Source organism: Polyodon spathula, chromosome 5 (assembly GCF_017654505.1).
Source record: "Polyodon spathula isolate WHYD16114869_AA chromosome 5, ASM1765450v1, whole genome shotgun sequence".
Taxonomy (NCBI): Eukaryota; Metazoa; Chordata; class Actinopteri; order Acipenseriformes; family Polyodontidae; genus Polyodon; species Polyodon spathula.
Genome location: NC_054538.1, coordinates 3,977,529 through 3,993,122, shown reverse-complemented (window position 1 = coordinate 3,993,122; position 15,594 = coordinate 3,977,529). Strand labels below are relative to the sequence as shown.

The 15,594-nt window shown below is 40.1% G+C and overlaps 1 long non-coding RNA gene across 3 annotated transcripts in view; it reads left to right on the top strand.

Moving 5' to 3' along the window:
• LOC121315443 overlaps positions 1–9,476 on the top strand; it is a 121,275-nt gene extending 111,799 nt beyond the window's left edge. For 2 of the 3 annotated variants that reach the window (XR_005950267.1, XR_005950269.1), the window contains 2 exons: positions 8,523–8,650; positions 8,837–9,476. This is a non-coding gene — a long non-coding RNA (uncharacterized LOC121315443). The remainder of the gene's footprint in view (positions 1–8,522; positions 8,651–8,836) is intronic. The other variant, XR_005950268.1, reaches the window with a different exon arrangement.
• The last annotated feature ends 6,118 nt before the right edge of the window (positions 9,477–15,594 follow it).

The following is a 15,594-nucleotide window of genomic DNA, read 5'->3' as shown; positions in this document are numbered from 1 at the left end:
AGTGCTTAAAGTACTGATGAAACTTCCATTTGAGCCCGTGCACTCATCGATCTTGCTTGCAGTTACCTCTGCTAAGCGGGTGAGTGAAATGAAAGCATTCTCAGTATCGAAAGCCTGTCTAATTTTTTCAGAGGCCAGAACGAAGGTTACCCTTCGTACTAACCCGGCTTTTTTGCCGATTACCATCTCAGCTTTCATGTTAACCAGTCAGTGGAATTGAAGGCTTTCCATCCCCCACCTTTCCAATCTGACAGGGAGCACCAGCTCCTTAGCATATTATGTTGACAGGACTAAAAGCTGGAGGCAGTCAGAGCAATTATTTGTCTGTTACAGGGCTGAATCCCAGGGACAGGCTCTGTCTAAGCAGCGTCTGTCTAAGTGGCTGACAGGCACAGTTAAGCCTGCTTATGAACTGGCCAATATGCCTCCACAAGAAAAGCTCACCGGCGATTCCACCAGGGAAAATTATTGTGAAAAATAATTGAAATTCAGAACTGTACCTTTAAAAAGAAATTTAAATATCGAGCTTGAGAGAAATGGCACGGTATAGAGACATAAAACAACCTTCAGGTTCAAAATCTGCTAGTAAGATGTTCATAATCGAGTGTGTTAGAAACCAAAATCAATAGATCCTATGCCTCATCTTTCCTTTTTAAATGCTTTATATTGTTTTTTATTCCAGTCAGGTAATGCAGTTTCAAGTGGGTGGTTGTTTTTTTTTAGAGAAGACCTCTTAGTATTCAGCACAGATGGGTTGTATACTGAAAATGACCGCCACAAAAATAAAAAAAAAAACACAAAAAAAACACCTTTTCAAATTCCAAAATCTTTTTTTTTTTAAATATACTTTTTATTTGTTTATTTATTATATTATTAATCTTACATTGCCCTTGCAGCATTTCTTTTGAATATTATTCTCTTTATCATGTTTTTTTTACATTACTGAGCTGTTCCGCACTAGCCACAGAAGGGTGTGAGCGTCTTTGGATGAATAGAAGCAGACTTTCATCTTATAAACATCAGCATTTAATGAAAATAAACACAAAAGAACAACGTGTCCTTTATAATGTCTTTAAGGAAAGAAATCTTAATTTGGAACCAAATCCATCAAGTCACTGTTACACAGAAGCCTGCCGGAATCGTTTTGCACAGTCCAGTTTGAAGACCCTTTTACTGTGGCATTGGAAAAGTGACAACATACTGTCGTGCATGCTAGGTGAACTAATATAAGTCAAATAACTGTGTAACCATGACAGTTCAGTCTACTGTTTCCCATCATTTCCCTGTGTTCTTAAATTAAGAATTCATGAAGTATTTTGATATTGATTTTTCTTTTTTGTAAGGACATTAAAGTCCTTACATTAATAATGCACCTCTTTAATGGCTTTATCTCTAAACAGCAGTGAAAGGATGTTTATCATTCAAGTTAACCCTTTTTCTCTAGCAATAAATGAATGCATTGAAGTACATTGGTGTAATTGCAGCCTGGGAAAGGAAGAGTTTTCATTTCAGCAGATAGACCACAAATTGCAGGTGCAGCTCTTAATCGTGAATCGTGAGCTACCATTCTTAAAGTTCTCCAGTGGCTTTCTTTTCTACAAGCAGGGGTAGCGTCCAGCACAGTACAGTACTTGCACACTCGCTATTGGGATTTTAAGTAGTTTGTTCAGTCAGTCAGTGACTCAAGGGTAACAAACAGACAGAATACCTGATATTTGTAGATGGAATATTATACGTCCATCTGGTGCGGCCACGTACAGCCAGTCACATTAGTGCTAATACACATGGAAGCAATTGAAGAAGACAGGCAGCGGCTTCGGGACAATTCTTATTTAAAAAGTTTGCCCATGTTAAAAGATATTTTGAAACCCAGCGGTGCACGGTAAGAGAAAAGCCAATTGGACCAAATGGTTATCAGTATCTGTAATTGCCTTCTCATAGCAGTACAGTAACAAATTGATTCACTGACCCCAGAATGACTTCTCATAGCAGTACAATAACACAGTCTGATTCACTGACCCCAGAATGACTTCTCATAGCAGTACAATAACACAGTCTGATTCACTGACCCCAGAGTGCCTTCTCATAGCAGTACAATAACACAGTCTGATTCACTGACCCCAGAGCGCCCTCTCATTGCAGTACAATAACACAGTCTGATTCACTGACCCCAGAGTGCCTTCTCATTGCAGTACAATAACAGTCTGATTCACTGACCCCAGAGTGCCTTCTCATTGCAGTACAGTAACACAGTCTGATTCACTGACCCCAGAGTGCCTTCTCATAGCAGTACAATAACACAGTCTGATTCACTGACCCCAGAATGACTTCTCATAGCAGTGCAGTAACATTGATTCACTGACCCCAGAGTGCCTTCTCATTGCAGTACAATAACACAGTCTGATTCACTGACCCCAGAGTGCCTTCTCATAGCAGTACAATAACACAGTCTGATTCACTGACCCCAGAATGACTTCTCATAGCAGTACAATAACACAGTCTGATTCACTAACCCAAGAATGACTTCTCATAGCAGTACAATAACACAGTCTGATTCACTGACCCCAGAGTGTCCTTTCATAGCAGTGCAGTAACATTGATTCACTGACCCCAGAGCGCCCTCTCATTGCAGTACAATAACACAGTCTGATTCACTGACCCCAGAGTGCCTTCTCATAGCAATACAGTAACACAGTCTGATTCACTGACCCCAGAGTGCCTTCTCATAGCAGTACAATAACACAGTCTGATTCACTGACCCCAGAGCGCCTTCTCATAGCAGTACAATAACACAGTCTGATTCACTGACCCCAGAGTGTCCTTTCATGGCAGTACAGTAACATTGATTCACTAACCCCAGAATGACTTCTCATAGCAGTACAATAACACAGTCTGATTCACTGACCCCAGAATGACTTCTCATAGCAGTGCAGTAACATTGATTCACTGACCCCAGAGTGCCTTCTCATTGCAGTACAATAACACAGTCTGATTCACTGACCCCAGAGTGCCTTCTCATTGCAGTACAGTAACACAGTCTGATTCACTGACCCCAGAGTGCCTTCTCATAGCAGTACAATAACACAGTCTGATTCACTGACCCCAGAATGACTTCTCATAGCAGTACAATAACACAGTCTGATTCACTAACCCCAGAATGACTTCTCATAGCAGTACAATAACACAGTCTGATTCACTAACCCCAGAATGACTTCTCATAGCAGTACAATAACACAGTCTGATTCACTGACCCCAGAGTGTCCTTTCATAGCAGTGCAGTAACATTGATTCACTGACCCCAGAGCGCCCTTTCATTGCAGTACAATATCACAGTCTGATTCACTGACCCCAGAGTGCCTTCTCATAGCAATACAGTAACACAGTCTGATTCACTGACCCCAGAGTGCCTTCTCATAGCAGTACAATAACACAGTCTGATTCACTGACCCCAGAGTGCCTTCTCATAGCAATACAGTAACACAGTCTGATTCACTGACCCCAGAGTGCCTTCTCATAGCAGTACAATAACACAGTCTGATTCACTGACCCCAGAGCGCCTTCTCATAGCAGTACAATAACACAGTCTGATTCACTGACCCCAGAGTGTCCTTTCATGGCAGTACAGTAACATTGATTCACTGACCCCAGAGTGCCTTCTCATAGCAGTACAATAACACAGTCTGATTCACTGACCCCAGAGTGTCCTTTCATGGCAGTACAGTAACATTGATTCACTGACCCCAGAGTGCCTTCTCATAGCAGTACAATAACACAGTCTGATTCACTGACCCCAGAGTGCCTTCTCATAGCAGTACAGCAACACAGTCTGATTCACTGACACCAGAGTGCCTTCTCATAGCAGTACAATAACACAGTCTGATTCACTGACCCCAGAGTGCCTTCTCATAGCAGTACAGTAACACAGTCTGATTCACTGACCCCAGAGTGCCTTCTCATAGCAGTACAATAACACAGTCTGATTCACTGACCCCAGAGTGCCTTCTCATAGCAGTACAATAACACAGTCTGATTCCCTGACCCCAGAGCGCCTTCTCATAGCAGTACAATAACACAGTCTTAGAGGTTGTCTGTTGGAACATTTAATTCCCACCTCACACTGTAGCTTGCATGTAGAATATTGATTTTTGTTTTTTACCAGTCTTTTATTGGCATTTAACATGAATCGCAGTACTTTTTAAAACTTTGTGGCAACCACAAAATGTTTAAGTACTAGAGCTTGAAATGTTGTTTTGCATTCAATTAAAATAAAAGCTAGCCACAGTCAATAGAAGCGCCTTCATCTCCCCTAACTCTGACCTGCTTTTAGATTGTCCTTAGTGCACTGATTCAGTTCTCGTTTGGGATTTTAAAACCGAAACAACAAGCTACTTTTTCACATTAGCCACAGGTTGGCATATTCTGAACCAGGTGTTTGTGGTGTAAAAGCAATTACATTGCTCAGTGATAAAAAGAGCAGTGTGTTTTTTATATGACAGAAAATGTATTAAATTATTAATGATTATACTGAATTATTACCCTTAATGTGCTGTAAAATCAAAGCATTGTGCAGTTAAATCATGTAGCAAAAGTGAAAATGCAGAACAGGGCAGCACATTAATGTTGCTCTGTTGTTTTCCTGTTGCCTCCCAGATAGTACTGAATACTTGATGCCTTCATTCAGTTCCTTAATAACAAGTTATGCTACAAATAGTAAGACAAACGTGCCAGCTGCTTACATTCTGGAAGTTTACAGTCTAGGTTTACTCTGTACCAGATCCCATAACCTGGTCGGTACCAGAGCCTGTACCAGTGACCTGTTGGTACCAGTGCCTCTACAGTGGCCCGGTCGATACCAGGTTTGGTACCAGTTACCTGATTGCTCATACCAAAATTGGTACCAGTGACCAGGTTTTGTCCGTTTTAACACCAAGACCATTACAAGTGCTCCATTCTTGTGTACACCATACAAAACAGCTTTCAGCACCAGCCAGCTTACTGTCTGTTCTTGTGCACATTCATTGCACAGCTGAACTGTTTTTTCATAACTGGGTTTCACCCTAGTGCTGGCTGCATGAAAAACATTCCAGCAGAGGATAAGCACAACAGGTGCATCCACTGCCTGGGAAGGAAGCATGAAGAGGGAGCAGTTAAAGACTAATTTTTCTAAAAGGACACTGGAAAGCAGGCTAGCCCGCTGTTCCAGGGACCTATGTGTATCTTTGATGCCAGCGCAGCATGACTCTCCCCTTTCATCTCCTGCAGTGTGGTCAACAGGGTTCCCACTCCTTGGTACACCTGGAGCTAGGAAATGAGCTGCTAGAGGTAGGAGCAGGTCTAGAGTCCTCACTCCTCTAAATCTTCCTCTGGCTTGGAAAGCTCCCCCTCTCCTCCTCCAAGGAAGACGAACAGTAGCCACCGTGGAAGGCATTCTGGTACATTCTGGTTGCAGGGCAAATGGAGAAGCTTTTTGAAGCTATGAACCAGCAGCAGTCCCTTTTGACAAAGCTACTACCCCCATGGGACTGGTCACCAACCACCTCCAACGGTTGGGTATCACGGTGAAAAGCCGGTTAACACCCTTTCAAAGGGCTGTCTATCTTAGCGTAAGCCTCAACCAGCTCATCTGTGCTTGGGCACAGCTCTGGGCAGTGTCATGAGGAGAGAAGTGGTGGCTACAGATGCTCCCAAGGTAGTTCAGGGCGCTGTGTGGAACAGCTTAGGAGTGTGGGAACCCCCCGTGGGAGGATTGGTCTTTACAACAATGTTTTGGAGTTGCATGCAGTTCATCTGGCCCTGCAACAATTTTTTTCCAGAGATACAAGGGAGACATGTGCTGATACACACAGACAACACCACAGTGGTTGCTTAGATCAACCACCACGGGGTCTCTCGTGTTGCCCAGCAGCTTTTGCTGTGGGCACATGAATACCTGTTTTTAGTAACAACAATTCATGTGCCAGGGGTGAGGAACTGGGCGGCGAACCTTCTTTCGAGAGGTGGCCCCCACAGTTCGGTATGGCACTTCACTCAGAGGTTGTAAACCTCATCTGGGAGAAGTTTGGGTGTGGCCACCCATTGTCAACACTGGTATTCGTTAATGAAGAGTGGTCACCCTGTCGGCATAGACATATTGGCCCACAGATGGCCCAAGACTCTGCTCCTATGTTTTTCCAGTGTTCCCAGTGCTTACACTGTACTTGGAGAAGATCAGATAAGACCAGGCTCGGGTGCTCTTAGTAGCTCCGAAGTGGCCCAGGAGGACCTGTTTTTCGGTACTGGCATAGCTCCTATACGGTCAGCTGTGAGAGTTGCCAGCCCATCGTGACCTGCTGAGTCAGGTGCGGAGCACTCTGGCATAGAGACCCAAGCATTCTGCAGCTCGGGGCCTGGCCCCTGAGCGGAGACATTTCAGTCACTTCATGTTATCTGACAAGGTCGTTGTCACCCTTCAGCATGCCAGGGCAGCGTCTACCTGCTCCCAGTACAACTACAAATGAGGCGTGTTCCAGATGTGGTGTCAGTAGTGTGCACTGGACCCTATGACTTGCCCCTTGCAGGACCTGTTTGATGAAGGGAAATCTCCCTCCACACTTAAGGTCTACCTTGCAGCTATTTAGGCTTGCCATATTTAAATTGACTCAGTCTCCCCAGGAGCACACTTTTGAAGGGTACTCACAGGTTCAGACCCTTGCGGCTCAATATAGTGCTGGATGCACTTATAAGACCACCATTCAAGCCCCTTCAGCAGAGCTAAAATTCCTGTCCAGAGAGACAGCTTTACTGCTTGCTGCTACCTCTTCCAAGCAGGAAGATGAAACACAAGCATTCTCGATGGTGAAAGCCTGTTTGTTTTTTGCGGAGGCCAGAGCTAAGGTTACTCTCCTCACTAATCCTGCTTTTCTCCGTAAAGTGTTTCTGCTTTTCTATATCAATCAGTGGAATTGGAGGCATTCTATCCACCTCCTTCTAACGCCGTCTAACGCATACGGGGCTCTTAAAGGAGCAGCTTTGATGTAAGTGCTCAGGTGATTCGAGCTAGAAGAGATACATCCCATTAGGTAATGGTTACAGTTCTATTTCAGAGAACAAGGGTTATGATAATAACTTAACGGTATCTTTCTTCAATCCTTGTAATGCATTTTTTTTTTGGGGGGGGGGGGGGTATTTCATTACACATCTCTGCTTGATTAATATTGTTTGTGATCTGTCGTCTATGTCAAGCTGATGAATGTGAAATCCTTGTGGGCCCCAACTACCTGTCTTTGCAGACATTAGTGACTGACTTCAGACTGACACGAGTTGTTTCACTGATTTAAATGTCTCAATAAGTCAGCCAGTCAACAGTTATTAATGTTTGCATACTGGGAAGATACTGTTGAGCAGAACCCTGCTGTGATGTCTTGCTGAGAATAGTTAGAACTATTTGTAAGATTTAATTGGTTATTGCTCTCAAGTCATGCTTTTTATTGAGCTAATTTCTTTTTCTGTATGGATTTATATTTTTAGAAATGTGTATGTTTTTAAGCTGCTCGTGATCTTTCATGCTGCTTTTCAATCAAAACACTTGAACTTTGTACCTCTTGAAGGTTACTATACAAGCTAGGATGCTTTTACTCTTTTGCAAAATATTGAAATCTTAAAATGTCTAAGTGAGATGTATTTAATATTGATAGAAGAAAACCAAATGCACCGTAATCAACAATTAAATATTCTAAGATTATGGTATTTAACACATTACTGATTAATTCAAAAAGTCATGCAATGTCATGTAGACAAATGACTACATGTTGTATTGATATTGTCAACACCAATACAAAAAGGGACCTTGGTTTAGGTCTGCAAAGCAGTCCGCTCAGCACGTTGTGAAAGCACTTTTCAGAGAATAGGCATTCGCATTGCAGGTGCAGGGAATAGTGGTAACTTGCTTATTTGTTATAATGTATCAGACAATGCTACTTTGATAATGAAATTGAATTACATGGTTTATTGATTAATAAAACAATATTCTTAATAGATGATTTGATTACATTCATTGGTTATTCAACATACAGAAACATCACAATAATTGCAACATATTTTTCTAGATGAGAAATGGTAGTCGCTTAGCTTGCAGTAATTGCTGTTTTACCTTTCAACTGTGAGTGCCTTTTCAGACAAACAATATTACATGTTCATTTTATCTTTACACGGGTACAGTATGTCACTGTTCACAAGAGTGTGACCAATTTTCTTTAATTAAAAGATCAGGACATTTCTGTGTAATTGTCCATTTTATTTTTTAGTATTCTCCCTTTCCTTTGAGAAAGGGCCTTGAATTTAATTTTCAGTTTTTCATGCACAACACTTGATAAAAATTACTGATCAAAGGCACTGAAACCATGCATTCTTATTGGCTGTTTTATCATGAAAAGAAAAGTGAATGGGTTACCAGTTTTATATTTTATAAGTTTACAAACCTGCATGGAATACAAACTGTAAAATACAATTATATGATAAGACTGTTTGTTTTTTCCTTTGGTTAGGGGTCAAAAGATCTGAAACAGCATGACAACAAAATCATTGAATGCACCTTTGTGAACAACACCTGGGTTTTCATGCACCAGCGAATAGACAAGAGCTTCCCAAACGCCTACGAAACAAACAGCCATGGGTAAGCATTTACAGAGCAGGAAACCAACCTCACAGAAACAGGGCGACTTTAGAATGGTGATCAAGCTCATCCCGTGTATAAACACGAGGTGTATTGCACTGCACTTCTGAGGAGGCTAATTTCTAATAATGGATGGACATGGGTAAATTACATTTATTAACATGTGTCATTTGGTTTCTCTTCCAGTGGTTTGCAACAGCATTCAGCATCCAGTCACAAAGGCAATCCTGCTGGAATTCATCGATAGGTGTGCACTTCCAGCTTGAGGACAAACACCCCCTGGATCCAGACTCGGAGCTGATGCCACCCCCTCCCCCAAAGAGACCGAACCGAGTTATACCATAGCGCTGGGGCCAGGGGCCACTCGCACCCCTTCACTACCGCTGCTGCTGTGCAGTGTCAGTTCACCTGCACAGAGCACCCCCACGTTTACTGAAATAGAACATCCACCTCTGTGGAATTGACGATGTACAAACATTTCTTCTTAGGGCTATGGTTAATATTTAGGGTTATCTGTGGCAGCCTTTCAAAAAGGACTGCTTCTCTTTTAAAAATGGATTGCCCTCCTCCTCCTCCTCCCCCCTTGCCTGTACAGGAATCATATACATTTTCTGTTTGTGTTTAATTTTGATCATTCCAAGTACTGTAGCGTGGATTTCTTATTTTGCCTCAGAGACATTTTTACTAAACTGTATGCAATATATTCTCATTTTACATACAAGCAAGGACTGGTTTAGTTTAATTATTTTTAAAAGAAGTATTTTACGCATTTGTTGATTGGTGTGAAACATTAAAGCAATATGTTTCAATTTGTTTTTTGTATTTCACATGTGTCTATTTAAATTTCAACCATTTGGATTAAAGGAACACCTTCGGTTTCTGTTTGTATCCGTCTTCCTTTCTGCTAAATTGTACCTTTTGAAATTGTTTGCAGATCATTTGACTTGAATTTCTAAATGTTTTTATCCAGTGATTGTGCTCAAGGAACTTTCTAACAGCGGTCTCCCAACAACCACCCTGCCATTCAGTCTGGGCCGTCTCTTAAAAGAGAAACCCTTATTGCTTACAAGCAGGGTGGATATGATATGGTGCAATGAAGATAAAGCACTCTTGCCACAAGTGCGAGGCTGCCAAAACATTAAATCAGAATCATAAATACATGTTCAGAGTTGTATTTACACAGCAATTGCACGTCTTACTAGTTCCTGACTTTAGCATGGGAACCTGCATTGGAGCATTCCAGCCCAGTTTTAATAGGCTGTCGTGTTAAAGATAAAGTGCAGTGGTGGTGTTCATTTCAAATAGCTAAGTTACATTATTAACACAACTTTATCTTATAAAAGATCAGCTCAGAGATTTCAAAGCACCTTATCTGTCTTCTGCTCGCTTTTAATGTGCGCTTAGCTTACTGGGGGCAATGAAATCTCAGTTGCAATCCAAAGGGATTGTGTCTGTACCAGAGAAATGGGCAGCTTATATTAGAAGCTCTCTGCAAATGCAAGGTTGCTATTAGTAAATTGAAGAGTTCTTCAGGGTTCAGAGGCAGTATCAATGCTTCAGATTCCAGCTAGCCAGTCTACAACCACAGATTACTTGTGGGGTGGGTCAGTATTCATCACATTCATGCATGTTACATTTCTGACCTTAAGGATCTCATGAAGGATTGCGTTTCAACCCAATCCATCAAGTTTTCCATCTTCTATCTTCATGTTTGCTAATAATTTTTTCAACCGTCTGAAGGTTTTTACCGTCATCTGCCTTTTCCCTCTGTTAGCATCAATTTCACAGTGTAGATTGCGTTATACGAACCTGCAAGTCAAATTGCAGTTTGAACAAGATTGGTATAACACCAATGTTTTCTTTTATTACCAGGCAGCCCTTTGTATTCACCAATAGAAAAAATATAGAATCTCTTCTGGTACCAACTGGAGTTCAAAAACGAATTATCTTTTACTGATAAAACTATCCAGTTCTACAGGGTGCTTCACAAATAACCCACCACATGAAAACATGCCACAGAATTGAGCTTCACCTTTTGCTAGGCAAGTGGCAGGCCGTTGTCTAGAATGCCGGTTGTGATGATTGCACAGATGAGTGCACATTCTGATTCAGTTGTGACCTGTAATTCAGCAGTGTTCTTTGGTTTTTCAGTACACTACTGTCTTCAGGTGGCCCCACAAGATAGAGGCAGCTCCTCTGGTCCTCGTCCCGCAGACAGGTTGAGAATGGAACCTGTGATTCAGGGGATGTTGGCCTTCCTTAATGTTTTTAATTTGTGTTAATGTTGCTTGTCACTGTAAGAGCGACCTTACATTTATTCTGTATAGAGATTTACTTGTCTGCTAGACATGCAGCAAATACACCTGAATTAGACTCAGGGTGGTACACTTGCATCAATATCAAACCATGTCCCACAGTGAGAAACAGCTTTTATTTCTGTACTAACCACATGCAACATCTGGACCAAATTCCCTTATTATCATTTAGCCCATTCTTTCAGACAGATTACAAAACTTTAATGCATGCATCATTTTACATATTTTTTTTCCATAAAAAATAACCTGTTTTTATAGCTAGAAATAGACAAAAGTTTTTTTTGTTTTTTTTTAGCACAGGTGCACAACATTGGCTGGTTACCCTTTCTTTCAGAATGAAACACTGCTCTGAAGCAGTGGAAAAATGCTGGCCTCCTCTGGGCCCTTTTGGAAATGAGTAAAGTCTCAACTACATCTAAGTACATATCTACATCTAACGAGTCTGATTGTCAGCACCATCCAAACTCACCATATATATATATATATATATATATATATATATATATATATATATATATATATATATATATAGTGTTTTCAGATGAAACTCCAATCTTTTATTAAAGTACTTTTTTGGGGCTTATAACATGGCTGTCTTTCTTGTGTGTCAGTCAATGTGACTGGTGATGGTGGGAGGATTGTAAGCAAGAGGATCTTCACACACTGCTAACTTACAGTATTGACATTTTTAGGGATATATATATGTATGTGGAAATAACCGTCTTGGGTAAGCTATTTTTACAAAGATGGAGGGGGGGGTGGTGATAATGATAAATTATAAATTCTAAGATGCACATGCATCCTGTCACTTCGAATGCTACTTTGGTTCTTGATCAGAGAGCACAGGGGAGGCTAACAGGGTGCTATATAGATCGTTCAAACACTAAAGTACATAGTTCATCTACTGGCTTACAGTGTGATGCCTTTAGACAACATTAATCAAGAATAATTGACCCATTCAATTTCAAGTTTCATGATTCAGAGCATTATTAGTACTCCTTCAGTTTATTAAATACTTAAAATGGATCGAGTGGTTACAGACACGTCAGATCCCAGCTGATAGACAATCTGTGCAGTCCAGTACATTGTGCAAACTTAACAGAGTTGGTACTTCAAACAGTTGTGGTTAGAACATATTTTGTCATTGGGCTAGACATGCAAAATGCTAATAAATGCTCACTGCTAAAAATCCTATAGCAACTAATAAGTCACTCTCTAAAGCTAAAATATAATTCCTATTCCTAATGCAATTCTTCAATATAAGTGAGATCTTAATTCAAGATTATGCCTACTTCCCGATAATTGGTAGATTTGTGTGGAATATAAGTACAGACGAGCTGTCTTCAACGGCAGAGGCTTCTGAATGCGACCAAACAGCAACCAGCTTTTTCAGAGATCTTCAGAGACTGGACTAAACAGCTTGTGTTAGCAAGTTTAACGATACTTGACTGTAGTCTTGCCTCAACTTTCATAGAATCTTTCTTCCACTTCGTACGTCAGAAGAAATATGTAAATCTAAACATTTGGTTTGTTTTGGAAGCTCTTATCTTTAAGTGAATAATATATTTAAAAATTTCCAACAACTCCTTTAAAATTAATTGGATATGATCTCATGTCCTCTACCTTTTAATCTCTAAAAATGTGAGGTCATATTTAAACTGATAACATATTTTCTGGTACCATAAAGTTCTCATATATATATATATATATATATATATATATATATATATATATATATATATATATATATATATATATATATATATATATATATAACACCAGCTCTGTTTAATTATTCCAGCCTTGGTCTAAAATGTATTTCCTTCCTAACAGTAAAAACCTACTTCTCAGTATGTTTTAATAAACTTGTTTCTTTTCATTTAGCAGTGTGTTTAATAAACTTGGCTTGTGTGTTTAATAAACTTTTCTACCTGAAAATTCCCTGCTTCAGCAGACCTTGACGACCAATAGATAAGAATTCGAGGAGGCCCACTTTCTGACAGGAGTTACTTCAGTTAACAAGAAACTATACTATAAGCACTTTCCCAACTCCATTGCATGAAGTCATGCCTTGGCCAGATTTAAGAAACTGCTCGGACTGGTATCTCTACAGATAAGAAGAGGTCCACATCTTAATTTCAAGTAACTACCAAGCTCTCATTAATTTTATAAAGGTTAAGATCATTTTCTTGTTTTCTTGTACTATGCAGTACTTCTCGTTAGTGAAATATAACAGATTATACATGGTAAAAGGACTTTGGATCTAAGACAGCAGCTGACCAGTAAACCCCACTTTGGATGCCAAAATTCCCTTAATCCCTTATTCCCTTATTCCCTTATTCCCTTCTCTCTGGACAGTTAATACTGCCTTGCTCATGCAGGCAAAAGCCATGAGGCCTTTTTCAGTAAGTCTACTAATAAGAGCTTGTAGTGTTTTTTTTCTGTTATAACACTTCTGTTTTCTATTACAGCAAAACCTTTACACGTTTTCAATTAGATTGAAGACAATCAAGATTATCTTTTTTTCTGATAAGAAACCTGACTGTGAACACATTCTCCATTTCATTAAATGCGATCCTCATTTCTGCCTTTCCTCCCAGCAGCTCTCAGATAAGGAAGGCTAGTACTTTTCACCTGTGTTCTTTCAATAAGCTTGTTTCTTAGTTTGAATCCTGTTATCCTGCTCATAATTTGCTGCAATAGTATTTCTGCTTTATATTCTTTAAAACACAGAACCATTATAATATTTTGACATTTTCACAAATGTTCAGTTTGTGTCCCAAAGAAATTAAGCCGGTTCTATCAAAGAGCCATGCATCTCTGGCATACACCTTTCACTCAAAAAAGGACCTCACACCTTGTACAAGGGAGGAAGGGTTTGAGGGTTACACTTGATGATCCATAAGGGGCTAAAAGCTAAACTCATTTAGTAAGTGCCTTCAATGTAGAATCTTGCTCTTGATATAGTCTGACCCATCACAACGTGTGGGGGGCATACACAATATATTAGAAGATAAATGGTAAAATGTCTAGATTTAACTAAAAAGTATTTGTTGCAGTATGACATAAATTCATTGCTCTTACAATGCATTTCTTGAAGGGATCTTTTTTGAAACAAAAACATGTGCTGTTTAGAACCACTAGCTTAATTTACTTTTAAACATTTTCCTTGGTGTGGAATAAGTTTGGACAATTCTAAAAGTACCAGCAGACTATATGTATTGATGCCTTCAGAACTGTCTTCCGTTTCCCTAGAGATAGTGCCCACATTGCAGCCGCTCTCCCGTTTATACCTGCTCGCTTTTATCACTGCCCCGCAGGCTGATACGCATCCCGATTCTCCACCTCCAAGACGGCTACTCCCTATTCTTGATGTGCCTGGAGGAAAGGTGATGCATGAATCTTGAAATCCCTGTGGTTGTCTGCATCTATATTTCCACTGTCAACCTTGCAAACCATTCCTGGTGATGAGAGATCATTTCTGTCATTGGTTTTATATAAACTTTGAAAGCTAGTTCTGACGTGCTACGAGTTGAGCGTTTGGAAGTCAGTGTTGATATGACAGTGTTCCTGTGAAGCATAGAATCAAGCCTAATAGCAATGCACAGGTGCCCTGGTCATGCTTTTATACACACCAGGTAACACCTGCAACTGGGGCTCTTCTGATTATCTCAGCCTCTTAAGCAAGTGTGGAACCATCCTACATTTTGATAAGAGTAAAAAAAAAATATCATGTGCTCAATATATTACTGTAACTATAAAAAAGAAAAGAAAATCCTCCATCAGTGTTTTTTTTAGCCAGTTAATGCTTGTACTATGCTGACAGCCTTGTCCAGGCTTACTGCCCCCTATGGCAAGACTCTGTATACAATTGGAAGGTTGCCCACAAGTGAGTTCCTCTTTGGAAGGCCCTGAGCCAGTATCAGCACCCAACTTTTAAAAATGTTGCCAGGTATCTGCAAGGGATTTTCCTGACTTTAGTATATCCTTGTTTTACTTGCTTACTCGCACTGAGCCTGGCTTTGATGAACAATGAAACCAGATCAAGAAGCTTTATAATATAGAAAGTAAGACTTTAGTATTTGCGGCGTTTCTTTTTGTTGAATGTTAACATATAGCTTTTAAGTTTGATAGCTATGTAGTGGGCATCTGGTCATACAGCTGGTGTAAGACACAACACATACATCAAATTAATCAACTGAAAAACACCGAATGTAAAAACAAAACAAAACAAAACCAACAACTAAGCAGATGGCAGATGATTTTATTAGATAAGGACAGCTTTGGTCACAACCCAAGGGAGGCTATATTTTGCATGGCACTTTGATTTTAGTTGGTACCAGGTATAGGAATTCAAAACGCTCCATATTCAGCACTACCTGAAGCAGACAGTAAAACATGCGATTTTGCTGAATTGGCCTTGTTTTTGTAACAGCCCAGTTAAATATCTGCAATAGAAGAACACTCAGAATATACTATATTTATGACGTATACATTGACTTTAACTAAACAACAACAAAGTAAACAGTTTACCAAAACAAAAAAAAGAAATAACATAAAAACTAGAGATAACATAAAAAAAGAGATAGAGCTCATTATCACTTGAGTTTGCACTGGCTCTTACATGTC